Here is a 22,893-nt window from a genome sequence, read left to right as displayed (position 1 = left end):
GTAATTATATGATTAGGACAAATGAGAGAGTGTGGTTGATGACAAAAAACAAAAATAAAGAGTACTTCTGCTGTCCAATGGTTTTGCACAGGTTCTCTGTTACTTATAGCATTGCAGAGAATGATCTACTGGCAATTGGATGAGAGAGTACTGAAATAAAGGGTGCATCAAGAATAGGTTAAGGCCTATTGAAGCCTTGTGATAGTGATATATGATTTTATTTATGTTTTGTTTAAATCAAATAGCAAAATAAATGTCTTTGAGATTGAAGTCCAAGTTTAAGTATGCAGACATACTATCAACAAAGACTATATTGACACAAGACTGACAACAGTTATGATGCTGACATGGTTAAGATAATATATATTTTTTAAACCTGTTAAATGTGTATCACTAAAGAGAGCGCATACACAGAATCAGTATTCAAAGCAATTAAGATCAATTTAATAATAAATATCAGCAATATACAGTATGTAAAAAACATTAAAATATATCAAGAGTTAGACAATCTCCTTAGAACACAAAATCATATAAATATTATTGTAAGACTCCAATCAGGTAGAGCCATACTGGACTTAAGTACAGCTTGACTTTCCTAACAGGAACCCACTATTGGAAGTTAATTTACTGGAATTACAAACTGCTAAAGTTCTATCCACAATAACACTGGATTCACTGTTTCTCAGAAACTGTTTAGTCAAGCATAAACTCACCTAGAATTAATCCTTCCTGATTGGAGTCTTCAATTAGATTTATATGAGTATATATTTATATGATTTATAGATTGTAAGCTTGCGAGCAGGGCCTTCCTACCTCTATGACTGTTTATCACCCAGTTTGTTATTGTTATTTCAAATTGTAAAGTGCAACAGAAATTGTTGCGCTATATAAGAAACTGCTAATAAATAAATAAATATGATTTAGATGAATTATATACATATATCTTAATTGTTTTAATACTGATTCTGTGCACGCGCTCTGTTTGGTGATACATATTTATCACATTAAATGTTATCTGCTTGTGATTAAGGGGATTATCAGTTCTAATTAATTCCTGTATATTATATCATTTTATATTTATAAAAAATGCACCTGATTTTACTATGTTTTGGTTTGGTTAAAATGTTGACATTTAACGTGTCAAAATCTTTAAAATTTTGACATGGACAAATTGATGATAGGCTGTATCATAGTAGAAGTTGTTGACATTATCTTAGGTTTAGGGGTTAGAATTAGAGGTTAGGGTTAATGCAAGGTTTAGGTTTAGGGATACATAAAAAATTAATTGTTAACATTGCATCAGTAACAACAAAATGTATGTTTACATGCTAAACATGTCAATATGTCTGTCAACATTATCACCATAAAGACATTTTAATGTTGGCATTGTGAATGTGCACATGATCACTGTCACCATAATACACCAAATACCAAGTTTATAGTTCTTACAAAAAATATGAAAAATTTTTGTAATGTACAAGTGCAAACAGGCCCTAATATGGTTGAATGTATTTATTGGACTCAAATTTAATAACATTATTTTAATCAATATAAAGTTCAAAAATTCATAGTCAATTTATAAACTTCAGAATCTGTTCAAGAAACAGTTCATAGCCATTTTGAAAACAATATTTTGTCAATATCTCATGAATACATCTAAGAAAAATGGGAGGGGGGCTTGGACTGCGCTGACTTGAACCTGTACTGATTAAAAACACCTAATGGTATATGGGACCACACATTGATATAATGTGTTAGTATTAGGGATGTTATAGACCCATCTGAAGATGTTAGGGTGCACAGTCCAAGTCTCCCCCTCCCCTCCTCTCCTCTATATTAGGATATATATTGTACACTTGAAGGTGAGGCTCCTTTAGTTTGTAATTGACACCCCTCCCATCTACCCTTGGGTGTTTTTATTAATCACATTGTTGACTACATATTAGAATGAGCACTATTTAAAAGGTAAAGCCCATGCATTTTTCTTTTTCCTATATCTATTACTTATCTAATGCTTATTAAATGTATGTCCACTTTATTTTGTCAGGAAACACAATACTGTAAAATGGTAGGTAAACGTATTCTTTACTGCCAATATTGCTAATTTTGATTGCCCTTAGCTCATCTTCTAATGTACAGTACATTGGTATTCCATTATAGTAAGCATCATGCTGTAAACATTGGAAAAAACTAAACAAAACAATTCTTATATGATTGAGAAAACACCTGAAGTGTGTTAGGACTACTTAGCATAGAAGAGGAAGAATATAAAAATTATAACCTTAAATTCCAAGCTAAATTATGAATAATATGAAGCAATCTTTTTGCTTGGAGCTAATACGGTGCAGAAAATAATGTTCTTGGAAGTGCAACCTTGATTCTAGAACCATGTGTTCATCGGCTCAATATGACCAAAAGGCTCACCACTTTCAGGATGGCAATCAGAGATAATATATGCATGGAGTAGTACTCAGACACTTCATGTTCCCTATAATCATATGGGAACCTTTTTTTTTTCATTGCAGTCGCCACTATTAAAATCATCTTCATCCCTTCACAGGAATTACCATAATAGAGATAATCTTTCTGCACTTGCGTTATTACTAGTCTGAATAATATAGTGGCTAGACATCCAAGTAAATTTACTTCTTCTTGTCTCCTCTTATCTCAGCTACTCATATATTATTCTTTCCTACATAGGTATATCTTTTACATTGGATATATTATCTAATTTTGGTTCCTGTAGAATACAGTATGCTGTTCTATAAACTTGAAGATTTTCATTTTTTAATACCACTGCCATATTTTTTCTACATATTTTCTATGTGCATATTTTATACAACTCCAAACCACTTTTTATTGCCGATAGTAATTTTGAGGTGAACACTAACAGCTGAACTTAGTGCTAAAAATGTATTATTAGCAGGAAGAAAATTAATTCTGGTACTATAACCCTGTATCCGGCTGCATTTCATTTTCCTGGGTAGAAAACCAGATTTAATTTGCTTATCTTAATCGCACATGACATTATGAAATTGTACTTTTTCATCATGTTTACACCTGCCATCTCTAATGCATTAGCAGGTGTGAGATTTATGAGCAAAACACATGAGACCTGCCACAGTTAATCAGGGTTTCTTCCTTTCAGATGCACTGTATAGTTGTTATGCAATTAGGTATGATTCTGCTCGGACTCTTTTCAAAATGTCTTCCTTTAAAGAAAAGTTGAAGTAATATTTTCACATTCATTGCATTCAATTATGATATTAGTTCTCATTATAGTTACATCATTGTGATGGCTGGCACAGTAATTTCATTACAGGGTATTGCATGCTTGGTCAAAGGTAAACATATGTTGTGTAGTATTTGTTATTATCTAAGCAAGAAAATCAATTACAGTTCTGCAAAATATGTAGAATGTCTCTGAATTGGAGGGGTGGAATATATTTATGATTTTTTTCCCCTTACTTAGAAACCTGGTTGAAGTGGAAAGTGTACACCTTGCTGTACAAATGTATATATAGAAAACAGTAACAGATATAAGAGCATAAACACAATGTGCAACCTCAGATTAAAGCATACTGTAAGTAAATACAAAAAACAAATAACACACAACAGACTGGGTAGGAGAGATACAAGGGACAGTGGCAGGGCAACTTACTGAAGCTTGTAGGAATATAAAGGAGGAATAGTGCTCTCAGGCACAGATTGGAAATTGTATTGTATTTCAAAATCTACTAAATAAATGGTCTTTGATGCTGTAACTATATTTGGGGTAATAAAACCGAAAATGGGCACAAGCTTATTGAAGTATAATAGTCTTCAGCTTAAGCTTAAGTGTTAATCAAAGTATTCATACATAGGATGATTTGATCAAGTAAATAAAAAAACAGGTAGCAGACTCAATAATACAAGAAAATATAAAAATATATAGATAAATATCTCCACACAGATATATCATATACTGTAAGAATCCTTATATGTAAATGTCTCAAATTGTGGCCTTATGGTACAGTAAAACAAATACAGCCATTACAAAATGTGTAAAATTGCACAGAGCTACCGATCATAATGTATCTAGACAAAAATGTAGCAATATCTATGTATAATTTAATGTTCTGAATAAAGAAGTCAGTGGCTCAGATGAAAATAAAAGTACCCATGATAGTGTTATTATATAGGCTCCACCTATATGAGGAAGCACTCTGTAATTGGTAACAGTATTCACCTGGTGTAGGTGCATGTGAGTCCCAAAAGGGACCATGGGGGTAATTCAAACCATGGGGGTAATTCACACCCAGCGTATTTTGCAGCGCTGCAATCAGGTCAGAACTGCGCATGCATATGCACCGCAATGCGCAGGCACATCGCTTGGGTACAAAGCGGATCATTGCTGTGCGATGGGTTTTACGAAAAATCCATTCACACAGCCGATTGCAAGAAGATTGACAGAAAGAAGGTGTTTGTGGGTGTCAACTGACCATTTTCTGGAAGTGGTTGGATAAAAACGCAGGCATGTCCAAGCATTTGCAGGGCGGGTGTCTGACGTCAATTTCGGTTGCGGACAGACTGAAGTGATCACAGCGGCTGAGTAAGTCCTGGGCTACTCAGAAACTGCAAAAGATCTTTTTGTACTGATCGGCTGCACATGCGTTCGCACACTTGCACAGCTAAAATACACTCCCCTGTAGGCGGTGACTATCTGATCGCAGCGCTGCAAAAACTGCTAGCCAATCAGGTCTGAATTACCCCCCAAGTTTTGTTAGGATAATATCCATGGATGTAAAATTTGGGGATATATCACCAGCTTGATAATAGATCCCCAGTTTGCAGATGCCACCAGTGGCTCTGCTGTATGCATCAGGCTTAGTATGTATGAAGTGAGGCATAGCACTAAAATCTACAACATGGATCACTATATGTGGTGAGGCTACTTCAGGATAAATTCAGGATTGCAGCTAAAAAATGGGGCACCGTGTCTCTAGGTGATTACTGGGTAGCAGCTGTTTCTGCATATTGCTATACTCCCAATGCAGATGAAACCTTGCAGCTAATGTAGTGAAGGAGAATGCCTCTGACCAGCCAAATGCACAGGATCACAGCCAAATGGATACAGCTAATCAGGTAAGGAAATGGTTAAATTGATTGACTACAGACCTGGGGGACATGCTGGCTGCTCCGACAGGTGATCCAGATGGCCAGGTGAGCCTGCACAGCACATAATGTTAGCATGATGCAGAGGAACAGCTCTTCAATAGTCTTTGACACCAATTGGGCTAACACCTCTGATTCCCATGAATGTGAGTCATCTATGAGAGTGATACCTTTGACACTGATAATAGGGAAAATACTGTTCCTTACCCACATAGCGTCTGATTTAAAGATGCACAAAATGCCAATGTTCACAGAGTTGCAGAGTTGAGCAATTTTTTAGCTTCTGCACATGCGTGAAAATCTCTAAATTATTATGCAGGGTCTGTGTTCACAGGTGCAGCTGCAGTAGAGACACGTGGCATCAAAAATATATTGGAAAAGTGCTGAAAGGTGACTGGTAGGTGGCTAAGCAGACACAAACAGGGATAGTCCTACTTCTGGGCTAGCTATGTGACTGTCACAGGAGTGATGCTTCATTGTTCACATTGAATGCCATACTCAGATAGAAAATCTGTACCTATCTTATGGTGCAAGTTTCAATGATGCCATCTAAATACACACCTGGCCTTATTATTACAGAGTTAATAGATGTTTGAAGTGGGCATCTCAGTACTTGCATATTTTGTACACTCTGGAAGTGATTTTTAATGTCATTTGCATAAAGACGCAGACAGGAGACCACCAAAAGACCGCCACTGAATTAGTCTTCTAAAGTGAGCTACATATATGTACAGTAAAAAAAATATTCAAATAGAGGATAAAAGTTGGAACAACAATTTATTTATAATTAGAGTCAAAGGAATATACCTACCTCTTTATAAGTAGAACATTTTCATGGAGATAAGTGCACAAATATCACAAAATACCCTTTCATTGCTATTTCAGACAATTCATTGCATCTAAACAGTTATAAAACAGTTAAAAAAGAAACATTAATCAATAAAATAAAAATAAGATGATAGTATCAGATAGTACAAAATAAATGTCATACAATGCAAAAACAAAACAGTGCATAAAATAAAAATCAAAGTAAAAGCTTCAGCAAAATCTGCTATGTTTCATGGTGCCAGTCCACTTCTTCAGGCAAAGAGTGAATTTAAATTCATAATATATTTTATGTGTTCTATCAGCAACAAAAGTACTGTACTTTCCCTTTTTCAGACTACTCACGGGGTCTAGTTGATAGACCCTTTCTGCTTAGGCCACAGATTTGAATACACGTTTGTAGCATTGTTCCATTTCTAATTTGCTATGAAATATACTGAGGTGAACCATCAAACAGTGGTCTTGTACCTAAACTGTAGTGAGTAGGCAGAGTCAGAGTAACTGAGTGGGAGAAGGAGAAAATGAGGCACTGCTGACAAGGATAGTGCAAGGGAGAAACAAAAGGTAGGAGGGCCTTGCCTGTAAGTATCTACTGGAGAGGCATAGGAGGACAGTATCAGTTATCCAGGAAAGCTGGTAATGGTATGCTTTATTTTTGGGGGTAGATTTGATAAGTCTGAGAGTTAGTTCCAGAAGATGGGGGGCACTGTGAGCAAAATCTTGACAGCTACCGTGAAAGAATTTGACCAGGGTGTAGAAGGGGCTATGGTCACAACAAGAGCAGAGAGGGCTTGAGAAATTGTGCAGAGAAATGGGTTGTAAATATAGAGTAGTGAGGAATGTTTTAAGACTTTGTACTGTAAGTTAAGGTGATTAGACTTAAATTCTGAATGGGAATACGGAGCCAGTGGAGCACCATGCAGCAGGAGATTAAAAGGAGTTTAGCAGCAGCATTGGGAATAGAGTGAAGCAAGGAAAGGCAAGAGCGATGGTGACCAGAGAGGAGGTTAAAGTAGTCCAAGCAAGATATAATTAGAGTGTAAATGACAGTTTTGTAGGCATTGGGAGTTAGGAAGGGTCTGATGTCACAGAGCTGCAAATACCAAGATTTAGAGACAGTCTTAATGTGAAGTGTGAAAGAGAGAGTGAAGTCAAGGATAACACCAAGGCAGTAGAGTTGAGGGTGAGAAGAGAGAGCATTGTTATAGAGAGAGATGGGGAAAAATATAGGTACCCGTGAAAAACAGTACATTTGGTCTTGGCCATGTTAAGCTTCAGGAAGCATGGTGACATGCAGAAGGAGATGGCAGACAGGCAGTTGGAGATGTGTGAGAGGATGGCAGGAGAGAGGGCCAATGGAGTAAAAGCAGATTTGAGTTTCATCAGTGTATAGATGGCATTGTAGTATGAAGGAGCTGATGAGATTTCCAAGGGAGGAGATAAAGAGGGAGAAGAGAACAGATAAGAGCTGTAGGTAGAGGCAGAAAAGGAGTGGTTGTTGAGGTAGGAGTTGAACACAATAGGACAGTTTCACTGAGGCAAATAAATAGAAAAGTTTGAAGGAGGAGAGGATGGTTGACAGCGTAAAAGGTGATGACAGGTCAAGGAGAATGAGGAGATAGATGAAGCAGCCTATGAGCAGATCACTGGTGACTGATGAAGAGGGAAGGAGTAATATTTTATCTAGTTTAGGGTTCATAATTAAGCTAACAAATGCATTATGTCATTTTGCTTGGAATTTATATATATTATACTGCAATGAAAATACAGTTGCTGTTTTTACCTTTAAGTTATATCAGAATTATTGTTCTAATTCATAGATGTATGAAAGCAAAACATAGTTCCAAGTTTGGAGATAGATTACAATTGCTCTGTAATTTGGTATTGTTTGTATTTCCAGCAATTGCTAATTGTCAGCATTGGTTTTATGCCAAATTTAACTATAAAGTATTTGCTGGGAATATTCCTAATTGGCATTAATATATTGTATTGAGCTATTCTGGTAATACATTAAACTTTATGATAACAATTGAAACATTATGTGATTTAAGACAATACTATCTTTATTGGACTTTTCTTTGAACCAGCTATTCCAGAATTGTAGAACTACCATAGTGTTTGGCAGAACAATTCTTATGTTTAACATTTGTGGACATGATAATGGCAAGATATATAGTATATAACGGAACAGCATTGTTACTAAAAGCTGTTCAAAAGCATTTAATACACTGTGGTTATTTGAGCCTCACCTCACAATAACAGTGCCATCGTCCACACACAAATATATTTATTTTTAGAAATGTCTGTCTAGTTTGGATTTTAATGGGTTATAACTGAAAAGCGTGGCAATGTAGTCTCTAGAATCTGCACTGTTAGGAAGACAAACTGTAGTTTACTGTATGTCTGTCTATCCTCATCAACATTTATATACAGTGTAAGTTGCCACAGATGTTGCATCTCTACACAGATGTATATAGATTGACATACACCGAAACATAGCAGAATTCATAGATGCGATTAATGACAACATCAAAGGGCAAACAGAAAAAATTGACAAAATGAAATACATAAAAATTACAGGCAAGCAGTAAAAATAAAAGCATGCAATTTCTGCAAAATTGCTTTGCAAACAGAAGAATACAATATAAGACATGACAAAATAACAAAGAGGTGGTCAAACAGGAGACAGGGGTAGAGGACTCTGCCAGTGAGATTTTACAACCTAGAATGAGGGGTAGGAGACATTAAGGGAAAGGAAGATCATGGTGGTCCATGAGGGAAACTAAAGAGAAGGAGGCTAGGCTCTCAAGTTATGCCTAGTACCTGTAGGAGTGTAGATGTTGTGGAGGACTAAGATGATGCAGATACTTTGGTGTGAGGTGTTAGGAGTAGGGGTTGTGGCAGCCTAGATTAACAAAATGTCTTCCTGGTGCATAGTACTGGAAGGAATAGATGTCAGGACGAAGCACAAGCTTGGTGTAAGTGTTTTGGTGGTGAACTGACCATGGACATGGTTTTATTTGGTTGAAGCTTGTTGGTATCAGGGTTAGGGCACATATTACATGGTGTGTAAAGTATATAAGTCCATAGAGATACAAGAGGAAAGGTTTTGCAATTGCAATGAGGAATGTGTGTTGTTATATACAAACAATCAAAGCAAAAACAATGGCAATGAGCTATGGTAATACAACAGTGCAGAGTCAGAAGTATTGTAAGAAAGGCAATAAAGAATATATATTGGCAGTGGAATGAATGAGAAAAAAAAATTCAGGGGTCACTTCTCTCTCCTTTTCCTCCTTAACCCATCTGCATACTTCTTCCACACTCTCCAATCCATCAGCCTTAGCGTCCTATCATGGTTCACAACCTACCTCACTAACTGCTCCTTTTCTGTCTCTACTTCATTTTCCAACTCCTCGTCATTTCCTCTACCTTCAATACATATATATGCTGATGACCCTGAAATCCACCTTTCCTCTCCTGACTTCTCTCCCTCCATCTTCTCTCATGTCTCCTACTAGCTGTTGTGCCATGTCCTCATGAATATCCCAGTGCTTCTGAAATTTAAAATTACCAAAACCAAATTGTTTGTTTTCTCTTTGCAGGATCTCTCCACCTCGCACCCACTCTCTCTCCTGTATTGATCATATCACCTACGCTTCTGTTCCACAAGAATGATGCCTGAATGTCATCCTCTATTCCACTCTTACATTCACTACCCAAATTCAGACCATCTCTCAATCTTGCAATACCACCTTCAGGTCATTGCCAGAATCTAGCCCTTTTTTACACTCAATGCCAGAAAAACTCTCACCAATGCTCTCATTATTTCCTACTTGGACTACCAATTATCTCCTCTCTGGCTTATGTCTTTCTTGCTTCTCCACACTTCAATATATTATTAATGCTACTGCTCAATTCAGTATTCTCTCCCACCGTATGGTGTCTGCCTCTTTACCCTCCAGCTTGCCTCAGTGGCAATCTATATCCCTCAGAATCCCACTAAAACTCCTCATTCCCACTTAAAACATTGCTCTTCTGCACTCCACCTCTGACTAATGCCTCTCTTCTTCCTTGATCACTTTCTATAACACTGACATCTAATCAAGGTGCCACCATCTCCTAGAACCCACTCCCATGCCAATTCAGACTTTCTTTCTGTTCCCTCAGCTTTAAATGCTAGCTTAAAATGTACATTTGTATAAAAATATACTAGGCTTCCAAATAACCTATTACTTTTCCTCTCAACGTCTCTGCCATTTATCTTTCCCAGTTCACCCACCCAACTGTTTACCTCCTTCCTTTAGTGTGTAAGCACATGTGCCAGGACCCTCCACCCTCTTGTTCTTCCATAGCACACTACATGTAAACAGTACTCGGGTCCATTGCATCCTTATCTTTTTCTGTGACTCTGTTTTCTTGTCTAAACTGTAGTTTGTGTACAGGCTCAGTGAGCATTGAATTTATTCCCACCTATGTCTAGCTATGGGAACTACTTCTGTTTATCATCTATAAACAGGGGGTTCACCAGTGGTGCGATTCACAATTCTGCAGCCTGCATCTAGAGGAATACTATGTGAGATGTCTGCCACACTGGGGCATGGAAGTTTGTGTCAGGGGCATAATATGGTGCAAGGACATTACTGTTTGAAGGCGTAATATTGTGCAAGGGGCATTACAATGTGGGGCATAATATGGTGCAAGGAGCATTACAGTGTGGGGCATAATATGGTGCAAGGGGCATTACTGTGTGGGGCATAATACAGTATGGTGAACGAGGCATTACTGTGTGGTGCATAATGTGGTGGTGTTTTTTTCCTGTGGTGGATGAGGTCTGGGGGTGCAGGGTCAAAAACTGTGGTGTAAGGTAGTCTTTTCCTGCAAGGCCATGTCCATTATAGTGAGGCCATGCCCACTTTTGGGTGCTAATATTCACATTTTAGAATGTCTATGGGAGGGGCACATTTTTTAACTGTTCGCACTGAGAGCTACATTTTCTAGAAATGGCCTTACTATTTATTACTTCTGTACAAATAAATTGTTAAAATACTCTTAGAGAGTTGAAGAATTAGTTATGTTTTCAAAATGTTTCATTAACTTTTTGACTCAGCTTTATGAAAAATATTTGCCAACTGCCAAATACTGAAATTCCTTAAATGTGCCAACATGTTTTATTTACAGTATGCTTTGTTTTCTAAGCTAGCGTTTTAATTTGACATCTTGAAAAATAGTTATAAATGTGGATGAGAATAAATCATGTTTAACCCATTAATACCCATCCACCATATTTAAAGGAGCAGATACGTTTTATTTTTTAATTGTTACCATTGTTTCAATTATTAAGGGTCTGAGTTTAAGTCTGTGCTGTTTAAATGTTTGAAACATCTTAAAATGTACAAAGGAGGGATACAAAGGGAAGCTGGTTTGTCAGTGACAGACCAGCACACAAATGGTAAAATTAGAAACTATTATTAATAGTTTCCCCTTCTTAACTACTGCATAGCATTCAATATAATGCGCAACATAGTTGTGTCTTCCCTGCAGCAATGGAAGTTACTGGATGTAATAAAACCCAGATTAGTTATTGCTACTAATAAAAAAGATCAGTTAATGCTAACTAGAGCCAGTATGTCACTTACAGTAAAATGATGCTTTACAAATGTAGGAAAATGTTGCAGTGCCACACAAGGAAAGTTTTAACATTTGGACTGAAAAATACATAATTTAAAATAAACAAAAACTACAATATACACATTATATTCTGCAGTGCCACATGAGATTATGACTAAAGACCACAACTATCACACTGAGATAATTTGTTATTTTATATTTTAACTAACAAATTAAAATGCATATTAATCAACATGGTTCTCTTTAAATCACCCATGACTTTATTCCGACGAACTTAACATTTATAACTAGCTAGCTTATCACTAAGAAATAAACACACGGACACCAACTGCTAGATTTAAAAGGTCAAACAGATATTTATTGTTTGGTGACCTGACGTTTAAACTAAGAATATTGGAGGATGGCAAGAAAAAGGCGCTACCAACTCACCAGCACCAGTCAACTATAATAAACCATAAAATAGGAGGGGCCTCACAACCGCCTCCTTAACATAACCTGCACTGCGCAGGCTCACCCCCCTTACTTTAGCAGAGCCGTGGACGAACCCGCAAGGGAACATCCGTAGTCCACCCGCAAGGGGAGGGCATACTCGCTGTTCATTCAAAAGGGGGTGCCCCACAGTGACCACTTATGTAACTATTTGACCGCTGGCTGGTAGCGACTTTCCGCCCATCTGGCTATCAAAGCCTGCTGAGAAATGGAATTAGAGGCCCGAAAAGCGAGCCTCAAGCAACCTTATAGGGAGGGTGGGAGGGCATCCAAGAAAAACTGGCAAGAGGAAGATGGCTGCCAAAACCCTGAACTATATACCCCTATGCATACTCCTCCTACCTATCCCTAATAGGCACCCATCTGTCACCTGACCACCACTGTCAATCACTAAGGCTAGCCCTGCCTATCCTCAACACATGTCAGAAAAATTCAGGGAGTTTATGTGGCTTCGAGCCTATGCGGATCTCTGCCTGCTTAAATCACCCATGACTTTATTCCGACGAACTTATCATTTATAACTAGCTAGCTTATCACTAAGAAATAAACACACGGACACCAACTGCTAGATTTAAAAGGTCAAACAGATATTTATTGTTTGGTGACCTGACGTTTAAACTAAGAATATTGGAGGATGGCAAGAAAAAGGCGCTACCAACTCACCAGCACCAGTCAAATATAATAAACCATAAAATAGGAGGGGCCTCACAACCGCCTCCTTAACATAACCTGCACTGCGCAGGCTCACCCCCCTTACTTTAGCAGAGCCGTGGACGAACCCGCAAGGGAACATCCGTAGTCCACCCGCAAGGGGAGGGCATACTCGCTGTTCATTCAAAAGGGGGTGCCCCACAGTGACCACTTATGTAACTATTTGACCGCTGGCTGGTAGCGACTTTCCGCCACAACAAGGATTTCAACAAAAAACCGCAGACCGCCATCCACCAACAACAGGAGAAGAGATTCAACCGGACAGTACTCTAAAAATACTGTCCAAGAACACACCAATACCCGCAGGGGAAAGGTGAATACCATCTTCCCTATAAAACTGCACATTGTGCAGCACCAAAAATGGATGCCTAACCACTAAACCTCCTATCGCCTGCACGTATACTGACACTGCGGAATTAACTTTCTTCCTAGCTTTTTCTATAGCGGAGAAACGAATGGCACCCCGCCAATGGAAACGGGGCACTATGTCGGACCACACCACTATCACCCGTGGCCAAGATGCCCGTAACGCTACTAGGTCCGCTTTGATACTCAAGATGAGATCAATGCATTTGACCCTCCCCATATCATTCCCCCCGAGGTGAATGACAACCCAGCCGGGCCGCCCCCACCTCCGCTCATGGCGAAACAGCAAGCGAAGTAAACCCATCCAACATAAACCTCTAACTCCTAACCATCTGACTACCTTGTCTCCAAATAATTCGCCCGTTCGTCCTGCCATTGGATGCCTCTCCACCCAAAAAATAAAAGAATGGCCAATGAGCCAAATCTGATCCGAGATGTCCAAAGTAGCTGCAAAAAGAAAATTCCTTACCGTCAGACCTTATAAAGATCAAAAACAAATTAATTTAAACATGCAAGTAAGAACCCGAGTGAAGGAGAAAACTCAAAAAACCTCCCGTGAACCGTGTGTGAATGCCAATTGTAATTCGGTCCCCTCGGAGGAAAATTTTAAAAATTCACTTCACACCCTCCATTTCTGACCGCTAGCCGTTCAAAAACCGACGAGTAAAACACGTTTCCGGGTTCGCGCAACAGGCGCAATAACAACAATACTTAACAGATCCTTATACTAGGCGCAAGCCTAGCCAAATGAATACCGGTTGCCCAAACCCAAACGGTATCCCGCCCACAGGGGCAAGACCCACTCACCAGGGAGGGCCTTAGTCAACGATTCTCCACAGGAAGGGCGGCACCAATAGACCCCCAACCTCCGCATCGGGTACCAGCTCCCTAAACTTGTCGAACTCAAAACGCGACAGTGCGTCAGCAATTCTGTTGTCAACCCCTGGGACATGCGCAGCCGTGAAATGAATGTTATGCCTCAAGCACTTGAGCACAAGATAACGCAACAAGCGCAGAGCCTCAGGAGAGGACGAGCGCTGGTTATTAACGGCGTGCACGACGCCCAGATTGTCGCAGCGAAATACAATACTCCGATCCGACAAGCTGGGTGCCCACAACTCAACTGCCACTATCAAGGGGAATAACTCCAGCAGGAGCAAGTTCTTTGTAAACCCTCGAGTCACCCATGCTGCGGGCCAAGGCGCGGCGCACCACTGTGTTCTGAAAAAAGCCCCAAAGCCCGAACCACCAGCGGCGTCGGTGAAAAGTTGTAACGCAGCGTTGGAACAGCGTTTCGCTGGCCACAACACCTCCCGGTTAAAAGAAACCAAGAAAGTGGACCAGGTTCTCAAGTCCTCCCTGACCTCGCACGAAATGTAAACCGTATGATGAGGTTTCCGTACCCCCGCCATGGATCTCTCAAGCTTACGGCAGAAAACCCGGCCCATGGGTATGATCCTGCACGCAAAATTAAATGACCCGAGCAACGACTGAACCCGTTGTAGTCTGACCCTGCGCGAGAGGAGGCACTGCTCTATGAGACCCAACAACTTGAGAACCTTATCATCCGGAAGCCGGCAACCGCCGGCTTCCGAATCGATTTCAATGCCCAAATAACTGAGGCACGCCGTGGGCCCCTCGGTCTTATCCGAGGCCACGGGAACGCCCAGGCGGCCGAATAAACTCTGAGCTAAACCCAGTACATCCCCGCACACCGACCCCACCCTTGGACCCACAAAGAGAAAATCGTCTAGGTAGTGGGCGACCCCCGGGTGGCCGGAGGCCGACACTACGCACCAATGCAAAAATTAGCTGAATTTCTCAAAATAGGCACAAGAAATGGAACACCCCATGGGCAAGCACCTATCTACATAATACCCACCCCCTAACCTGAAACCAAGGAAACGCAGGGAGTCGGGGTGGATGGGCAGGAGGCGGAAAGCGGACTCAATGTCCAGCTTGGCCATGAGGGCACCGGGACCCGCCCTTTGGACTACCCGCTGGGCCTCATCGAACGATTGATATCGCACCCTGCAAGCTTCCTCCATCCGTTTACGTAAACCCCTGGTGACCGCAGTGTTAGCGCAGTGCACCATTTCCGTAAAGCGCGGAGGGTCCGGCGTGGCTGCCGCAACTGCGCCCTTAGTATTCCTCTCTTTCTTGTGCAAGCGATGCGCAATGAGCCTAGCTAACTTACGCGGGCGCCTGGGGGACCCGGAAGACCTAGTATCAGAAGAGGAGCTGGAAGAAGAGCTATCAGAAGAAGGATTAAATGTCTCACCCGTTCCAGGAGGACCGCCCGCGTCAACTGCTGCGATGGCGGGGCCGGATGGAACCTCTTCAGGGACCCGAGATCCCCCCGTCTCCACATGTTCAGCCTGCATCGCCGCTCCTGTCTGTGCCTTGCTGGATGTTGCTGTCGTCGTGGCCCCCGACAATCCGGCCGGGGGAGAGACCCCCCTCGCCGTACCTGCACCTGTTGGGGAAACAGAAGGGGGGGGGGGAGGCACAAAAGCAGCCACCTCCGGGGGGGGGAACCGGAGGTAGCGGGGGAGGGGGAGCCGCAAGTGGGGGCCGCGAACCGAGTGCGGGCAAGCCCGATGTCGCGACACCCGCCATTTCAAACGCTGCGCCAGACGCTGGAGGCACTGTGCCCGGGGAAGTAAAACCAGCGTGCCAAGTGGACGGAGCCTGTGAAAACTGCGACGCCCAGCAAGGAGTCTGGCCGAGGGCCCCTGGGGTAAAACCACTGGAGTAAGAACCCCCCCTTTGCGTAAAACCCGGACCACTCGGCGTGGGCCAGGAGGTCACCGATCCCTGCGCGTGCGTAAACGCCGCCGGCAAATAAGTGGACGAAAAGGGGGCAGGAACCCCGCGGAATGCGGGTGCCGCCCCGGAAGTCATGACCGGGAGCTGCAATGACCCCGACCAGGCCACTGACACCGAAGCCGCCGGAAGGAAACCCGCGGGCGAAGCCGTATACGTGCCGCCCCGGTACGCGAATGGAGCGGCCAAGGAACTTGGTTCCGGCCCCATCTGGTGCACCAGGAGCTGGCCAGCAGACGGCGTCGGCTCGCTGGGCCACAGGCCACTCACAGGCGGCAGCAGTATCTGGGACACCGGGAGCGCACCGGGGTAAATCCCAGCTGTCTGCCTGCTGACGCCCGACACCCCGCTGCCCACCCCGATATTGGCACCTATGGAAACGGTGGGGGGAAACAGAGCCTGTGCATGCTCAAACGCAGGCCCCGCACCCCCCGTTGTCCCTGGACCAGAAGGCAGGGACACTACATCCTGCACCAGCCAGGCACCCGCAGGGGAGCTGGCCGGTGAAAGACCCCTCATTCCCCTCCTCACCGCTGATTCGCGGCACCCACCCGCCGGGTCACGTGACCCGCCAATCGCGGCCATGTGGAGAGGCGTACTAACGCCTGTGGAGGCCGGAGCCCCGGCGCGCGCGGCTCTGACGCTGCGCCGGGCTCCGGGAACGGCCGATGCTGGGGAAGCACCGCCGCCCGTGGAGAGCAGGACCCTGTCTCCGTCGGGCGGCGAAGCGGAGGGGGGGACCGCGCGCACCTGCGGCCGGCGATAGCCCGCTGCCACGAGCGGTCGGGAGGCATCAGCTAGGCGGCGGGGGGGGGGGGGGGGGCGCTGATCTTCTGGGACGGGGCATGCTGCAGCAGAACAGTGTGTATAACACCTAAAGCGTACACTGACTGTAATATAAAGGGAGGGAGCAGTAGTATATGCAGTATTGAAAATAGAGATGAGCGCCTGAAATTTTTCGGGTTTTGTGTTTTGGTTTTGGGTTCGGTTCCGCGGCCGTGTTTTGGGTTCGAACGCGTTTTGGCAAAACCTCACCGAATTTTTTTTGTCGGATTCGGGTGTGTTTTGGATTCGGGTGTTTTTTTCAAAAAACACTAAAAAACAGCTTAAATCATAGAATTTGGGGGTCATTTTGATCCCAAAGTATTATTAACCTCAAAAACCATAATTTACACTCATTTTCAGTCTATTCTGAATACCTCACACCTCACAATATTATTTTTAGTCCTAAAATTTGCACCGAGGTCGCTGTGTGAGTAAGATAAGCGACCCTAGTGGCCGACACAAACACCGGGCCCATCTAGGAGTGGCACTGCAGTGTCACGCAGGATGTCCCTTCCAAAAAACCCTCCCCAAACAGCACATGACGCAAAGAAAAAAAGAGGCGCAATGAGGTAGCTGTGTGAGTAAGATTAGCGACCCTAGTGGCCGACACAAACACCGGGCCCATCTAGGAGTGGCACTGCAGTGTCACGCAGGATGGCCCTTCCAAAAAACCCTCCCCAAACAGCACATGACGCAAAGAAAAAAAGAGGCGCAATGAGGTAGCTGTGTGAGTAAGATTAGCGACCCTAGTGGCCGACACAAACACCGGGCCCATCTAGGAGTGGCACTGCAGTGTCACGCAGGATGTCCCTTCCAAAAAACCCTCCCCAAACAGCACATGACGCAAAGAAAAAAAGAGGCGCAATGAGGTAGCTGTGTGAGTAAGATTAGCGACCCTAGTGGCCGACACAAACACCGGGCACATCTAGGAGTGGCACTGCAGTGTCACGCAGGATGTCCCTTCCAAAAAACCCTCCCCAAACAGCACATGACGCAAAGAAAAAAAGAGGCGCAATGAGGTAGCTGACTGTGTGAGTAAGATTAGCGACCCTAGTGGCCGACACAAACACCGGGCCCATCTAGGAGTGGCACTGCAGTGTCACGCAGGATGTCCCTTCCAAAAAACCCTCCCCAATCAGCACATGATGCAAAGAAAAAGAAAAGAAAAAAGAGGTGCAAGATGGAATTGTCCTTGGGCCCTCCCACCCACCCTTATGTTGTATAAACAAAACAGGACATGCACACTTTAACCAACCCATCATTTCAGTGACAGGGTCTGCCACACGACTGTGACTGATATGACGGGTTGGTTTGGACCCCCCCCAAAAAAGAAGCAATTAATCTCTCCTTGCACAAACTGGCTCTACAGAGGCAAGATGTCCACCTCATCTTCACCCTCCGATATATCACCGTGTACATCCCCCTCCTCACAGATTATCAATTCGCCCCCACTGGAATCCACCATCTCAGCTCCCTGTGTACTTTGTGGAGGCAATTGCTGCTGGTCAATGTCTCCGCGGAGGAATTGATTATAATTCATTTTAATGAACATCATCTTCTCCACATTTTCTGGATGTAACCTCGTACGCCGATTGCTGACAAGGTGAGCGGCGGCACTAAACACTCTTTCGGAGTACACACTTGTGGGAGGGCAACTTAGGTAGAATAAAGCCAGTTTGTGCAAGGGCCTCCAAATTGCCTCTTTTTCCTGCCAGTATAAGTACGGACTGTGTGACGTGCCTACTTGGATGCGGTCACTCATATAATCCTCCACCATTCTATCAATGTTGAGAGAATCATATGCAGTGACAGTAGACGACATGTCCGTAATCGTTGTCAGGTCCTTCAGTCCGGACCAGATGTCAGCATCAGCAGTCGCTCCAGACTGCCCTGCATCACCGCCAGCGGGTGGGCTCGGAATTCTGAGCCTTTTCCTCGCACCCCCAGTTGCGGGAGAATGTGAAGGAGGAGATGTTGACAGGTCGCGTTCCGCTTGACTTGACAATTTTGTCACCAGCAGGTCTTTCAACCCCAGCAGACTTGTGTCTGCCGGAAAGAGAGATCCAAGGTAGGCTTTAAATCTAGGATCGAGCACGGTGGCCAAAATGTAGTGCTCTGATTTCAACAGATTGACCACCCGTGAATCCTTGTTAAGCGAATTAAGGGCTGCATCCACAAGTCCCACATGCCTAGCGGAATCGCTCCCTTTTAGCTCCTTCTTCAATGCCTCCAGCTTCTTCTGCAAAAGCCTGATGAGGGGAATGACCTGACTCAGGCTGGCAGTGTCTGAACTGACTTCACGTGTGGCAAGTTCAAAGGGCATCAGAACCTTGCACAACGTTGAAATCATTCTCCACTGCACTTGAGACAGGTGCATTCCACCTCCTATATCGTGCTCAATTGTATAGGCTTGAATGGCCTTTTGCTGCTCCTCCAACCTCTGAAGCATATAGAGGGTTGAATTCCACCTCGTTACCACTTCTTGCTTCAGATGATGGCAGGGCAGGTTCAGTAGTTTTTGGTGGTGCTCCAGTCTTCTGTACGTGGTGCCTGTACGCCGAAAGTGTCCCGCAATTTTTCTGGCCACCGACAGCATCTCTTGCACGCCCCTGTCGTTTTTTAAAAAATTCTGCACCACCAAATTCAAGGTATGTGCAAAACATGGGACGTGCTGGAATTTGCCCATATTTAATGCACACACAATATTGCTGGCGTTGTCCGATGCCACAAATCCACAGGAGAGTCCAATTGGGGTAAGCCATTCCGCGATGATCTTCCTCAGTTGCCGTAAGAGGTTTTCAGCTGTGTGCGTATTCTGGAAAGCGGTGATACAAAGCGTAGCCTGCCTAGGAAAGAGTTGGCGTTTGCGAGATGCTGCTACTGGTGCCGCCGCTGCTGTTCTTGCGGCGGGAGTCCATACATCTACCCAGTGGGCTGTCACAGTCATATAGTCCTGACCCTGCCCTGCTCCACTTGTCCACATGTCCGTGGTTAAGTGGACATTGGGTACAACTGCATTTTTTAGGACACTGGTGAGTCTTTTTCTGACGTCCGTGTACATTCTCGGTATCGCCTGCCTAGAGAAGTGGAACCTAGATGGTATTTGGTAACGGGGGCACACTGCCTCAATAAATTGTCTAGTTCCCTGTGAACTAACGGCGGATACCGGACGCACGTCTAACACCAACATAGTTGTCAAGGCCTCAGTTATCCGCTTTGCAGTAGGATGACTGCTGTGATATTTCATCTTCCTCGCAAAGGACTGTTGAACAGTCAATTGCTTACTGGAAGTAGTACAAGTGGGCTTACGACTTCCCCTCTGGGATGACCATCGACTCCCAGCGGCAACAACAGCAGCGCCAGCAGCAGTAGGCGTTACACGCAAGGATGCATCGGAGGAATCCCAGGCAGGAGAGGACTCGTCAGAATTGCCAGTGACATGGCCTGCAGGACTATTGGCATTCCTGGGGAAGGAGGAAATTGACACTGAGGGAGTTGGTGGGGTGGTTTGCGTGAGCTTGGTTACAAGAGGAAGGGATTTACTGGTCAGTGGACTGCTTCCGCTGTCACCCAAAGTTTTTGAACTTGTCACTGACTTATTATGAATGCGCTGCAGGTGACGTATAAGGGAGGATGTTCCGAGGTGGTTAACGTCCTTACCCCTACTTATTACAGCTTGACAAAGGGAACACACGGCTTGACACCTGTTGTCCGCATTTCTGGTGAAATACCTCCACACCGAAGAGCTGATTTTTTTGGTATTTTCACCTGGCATGTCAACGGCCATATTCCTCCCACGGACAACAGGTGTCTCCCCGGGTGCCTGACTTAAACAAACCACCTCACCATCAGAATCCTCCTGGTCAATTTCCTCCCCAGCGCCAGCAACACCCATATCCTCCTCATCCTGGTGTACTTCAACACTGACATCTTCAATCTGACTATCAGGAACTGGACTGCGGGTGCTCCTTCCAGCACTTGCAGGGGGCGTGCAAATGGTGGAAGGCGCATGCTCTTCACGTCCAGTGTTGGGAAGGTCAGGCATCGCAACCGACACAATTGGACTCTCCTTGTGGATTTGGGATTTCGAAGAATGCACAGTTCTTTGCTGTGCTGCTTTTGCCAGCTTGAGTCTTTTCATTTTTCTAGCGAGAGGCTGAGTGCTTCCATCCTCATGTGAAGCTGAACCACTAGCCATGAACATAGGCCAGGGCCTCAGCCGTTCCTTGCCACTCCGTGTGGTAAATGGCATATTGGCAAGTTTACGCTTCTCCTCCGACAATTTTATTTTAGGTTTTGGAGTCCTTTTTTTACTGATATTTGGTGTTTTGGATTTGACATGCTCTGTACTATGACATTGGGCATCGGCCTTGGCAGACGACGTTGCTGGCATTTCATCGTCTCGGCCATGACTAGTGGCAGCAGCTTCAGCACGAGGTGGAAGTGGATCTTGATCTTTCCCTAATTTTGGAACCTCAACATTTTTGTTCTCCATATTTTAATAGGCACAACTAAAAGGCACCTCAGGTAAACAATGGAGATGGATGGATTGGATACTAGTATACAATTATGGACGGGCTGCCGAGTGCCGACACAGAGGTAGCCACAGCCGTGAACTACCGCACTGTACTGTGTCTGCTGCTAATATATAGACTGGTTGATAAAGAGATAGTATACTCGTAACTAGTATGTATGTATAAAGAAAGAAAAAAAAACCACGGTTAGGTGGTATATACAATTATGGACGGGCTGCCGAGTGCCGACACAGAGGTAGCCACAGCCGTGAACTACCGCACTGTACTGTGTCTGCTGCTAATATATAGACTGGTTGATAAAGAGATAGTATACTCGTAACTAGTATGTATGTATAAAGAAAGAAAAAAAAACCACGGTTAGGTGGTATATACAATTATGGACGGGCTGCCGAGTGCCGACACAGAGGTAGCCACAGCCGTGAACTACCGCACTGTACTGTGTCTGCTGCTAATATAGACTGGTTGATAAAGAGATAGTATACTCGTAACTAGTATGTATGTATAAAGAAAGAAAAAAAACCCACGGTTAGGTGGTATATACAATTATGGACGGGCTGCCGAGTGCCGACACAGAGGTAGCCACAGCCGTGAACTACCGCACTGTACTGTGTCTGCTGCTAATATAGACTGGTTGATAAAGAGATAGTATACTCGTAACTAGTATGACTATAAAGAAAGAAAAAAAAACCACGGTTAGGTGGTATATACAATTATGGACGGGCTGCCGAGTGCCGACACAGAGGTAGCCACAGCCGTGAACTACCGCACTGTACTGTGTCTGCTGCTAATATATAGACTGGTTGATAAAGAGATAGTATACTCGTAACTAGTATGTATGTATAAAGAAAGAAAAAAAAACCACGGTTAGGTGGTATATACAATTATGGACGGGCTGCCGAGTGCCGACACAGAGGTAGCCACAGCCGTGAACTACCGCACTGTACTGTGTCTGCTGCTAATATATAGACTGGTTGATAAAGAGATAGTATACTCGTAACTAGTATGTATGTATAAAGAAAGAAAAAAAACCCACGGTTAGGTGGTATATACAATTATGGACGGGCTGCCGAGTGCCGACACAGAGGTAGCCACAGCCGTGAACTACCGCACTGTACTGTGTCTGCTGCTAATATAGACTGGTTGATAAAGAGATAGTATACTCGTAACTAGTATGTATGTATAAAGAAAGAAAAAAAAACCACGGTTAGGTGGTATATACAATTATGGACCGGCTGCCGAGTGCCGACACAGAGGTAGCCACAGCCGTGAACTACCGCACTGTACTGTGTCTGCTGCTAATATATAGACTGGTTGATAAAGAGATAGTATACTCGTAACTAGTATGTATGTATAAAGAAAGAAAAAAAAACCACGGTTAGGTGGTATATACAATTATGGACGGGCTGCCGAGTGCCGACACAGAGGTAGCCACAGCCGTGAACTACCGCACTGTACTGTGTCTGCTGCTAATATAGACTGGTTGATAAAGAGATAGTATACTCGTAACTAGTATGTATGTATAAAGAAAGAA

Source organism: Pseudophryne corroboree, chromosome 6 (assembly GCF_028390025.1).
Source record: "Pseudophryne corroboree isolate aPseCor3 chromosome 6, aPseCor3.hap2, whole genome shotgun sequence".
Classification (NCBI taxonomy): Eukaryota; Metazoa; Chordata; class Amphibia; order Anura; family Myobatrachidae; genus Pseudophryne; species Pseudophryne corroboree.
The sequence above is the reverse complement of the archived record's forward strand: the minus strand, read 5'-3'. Positions refer to the sequence as shown.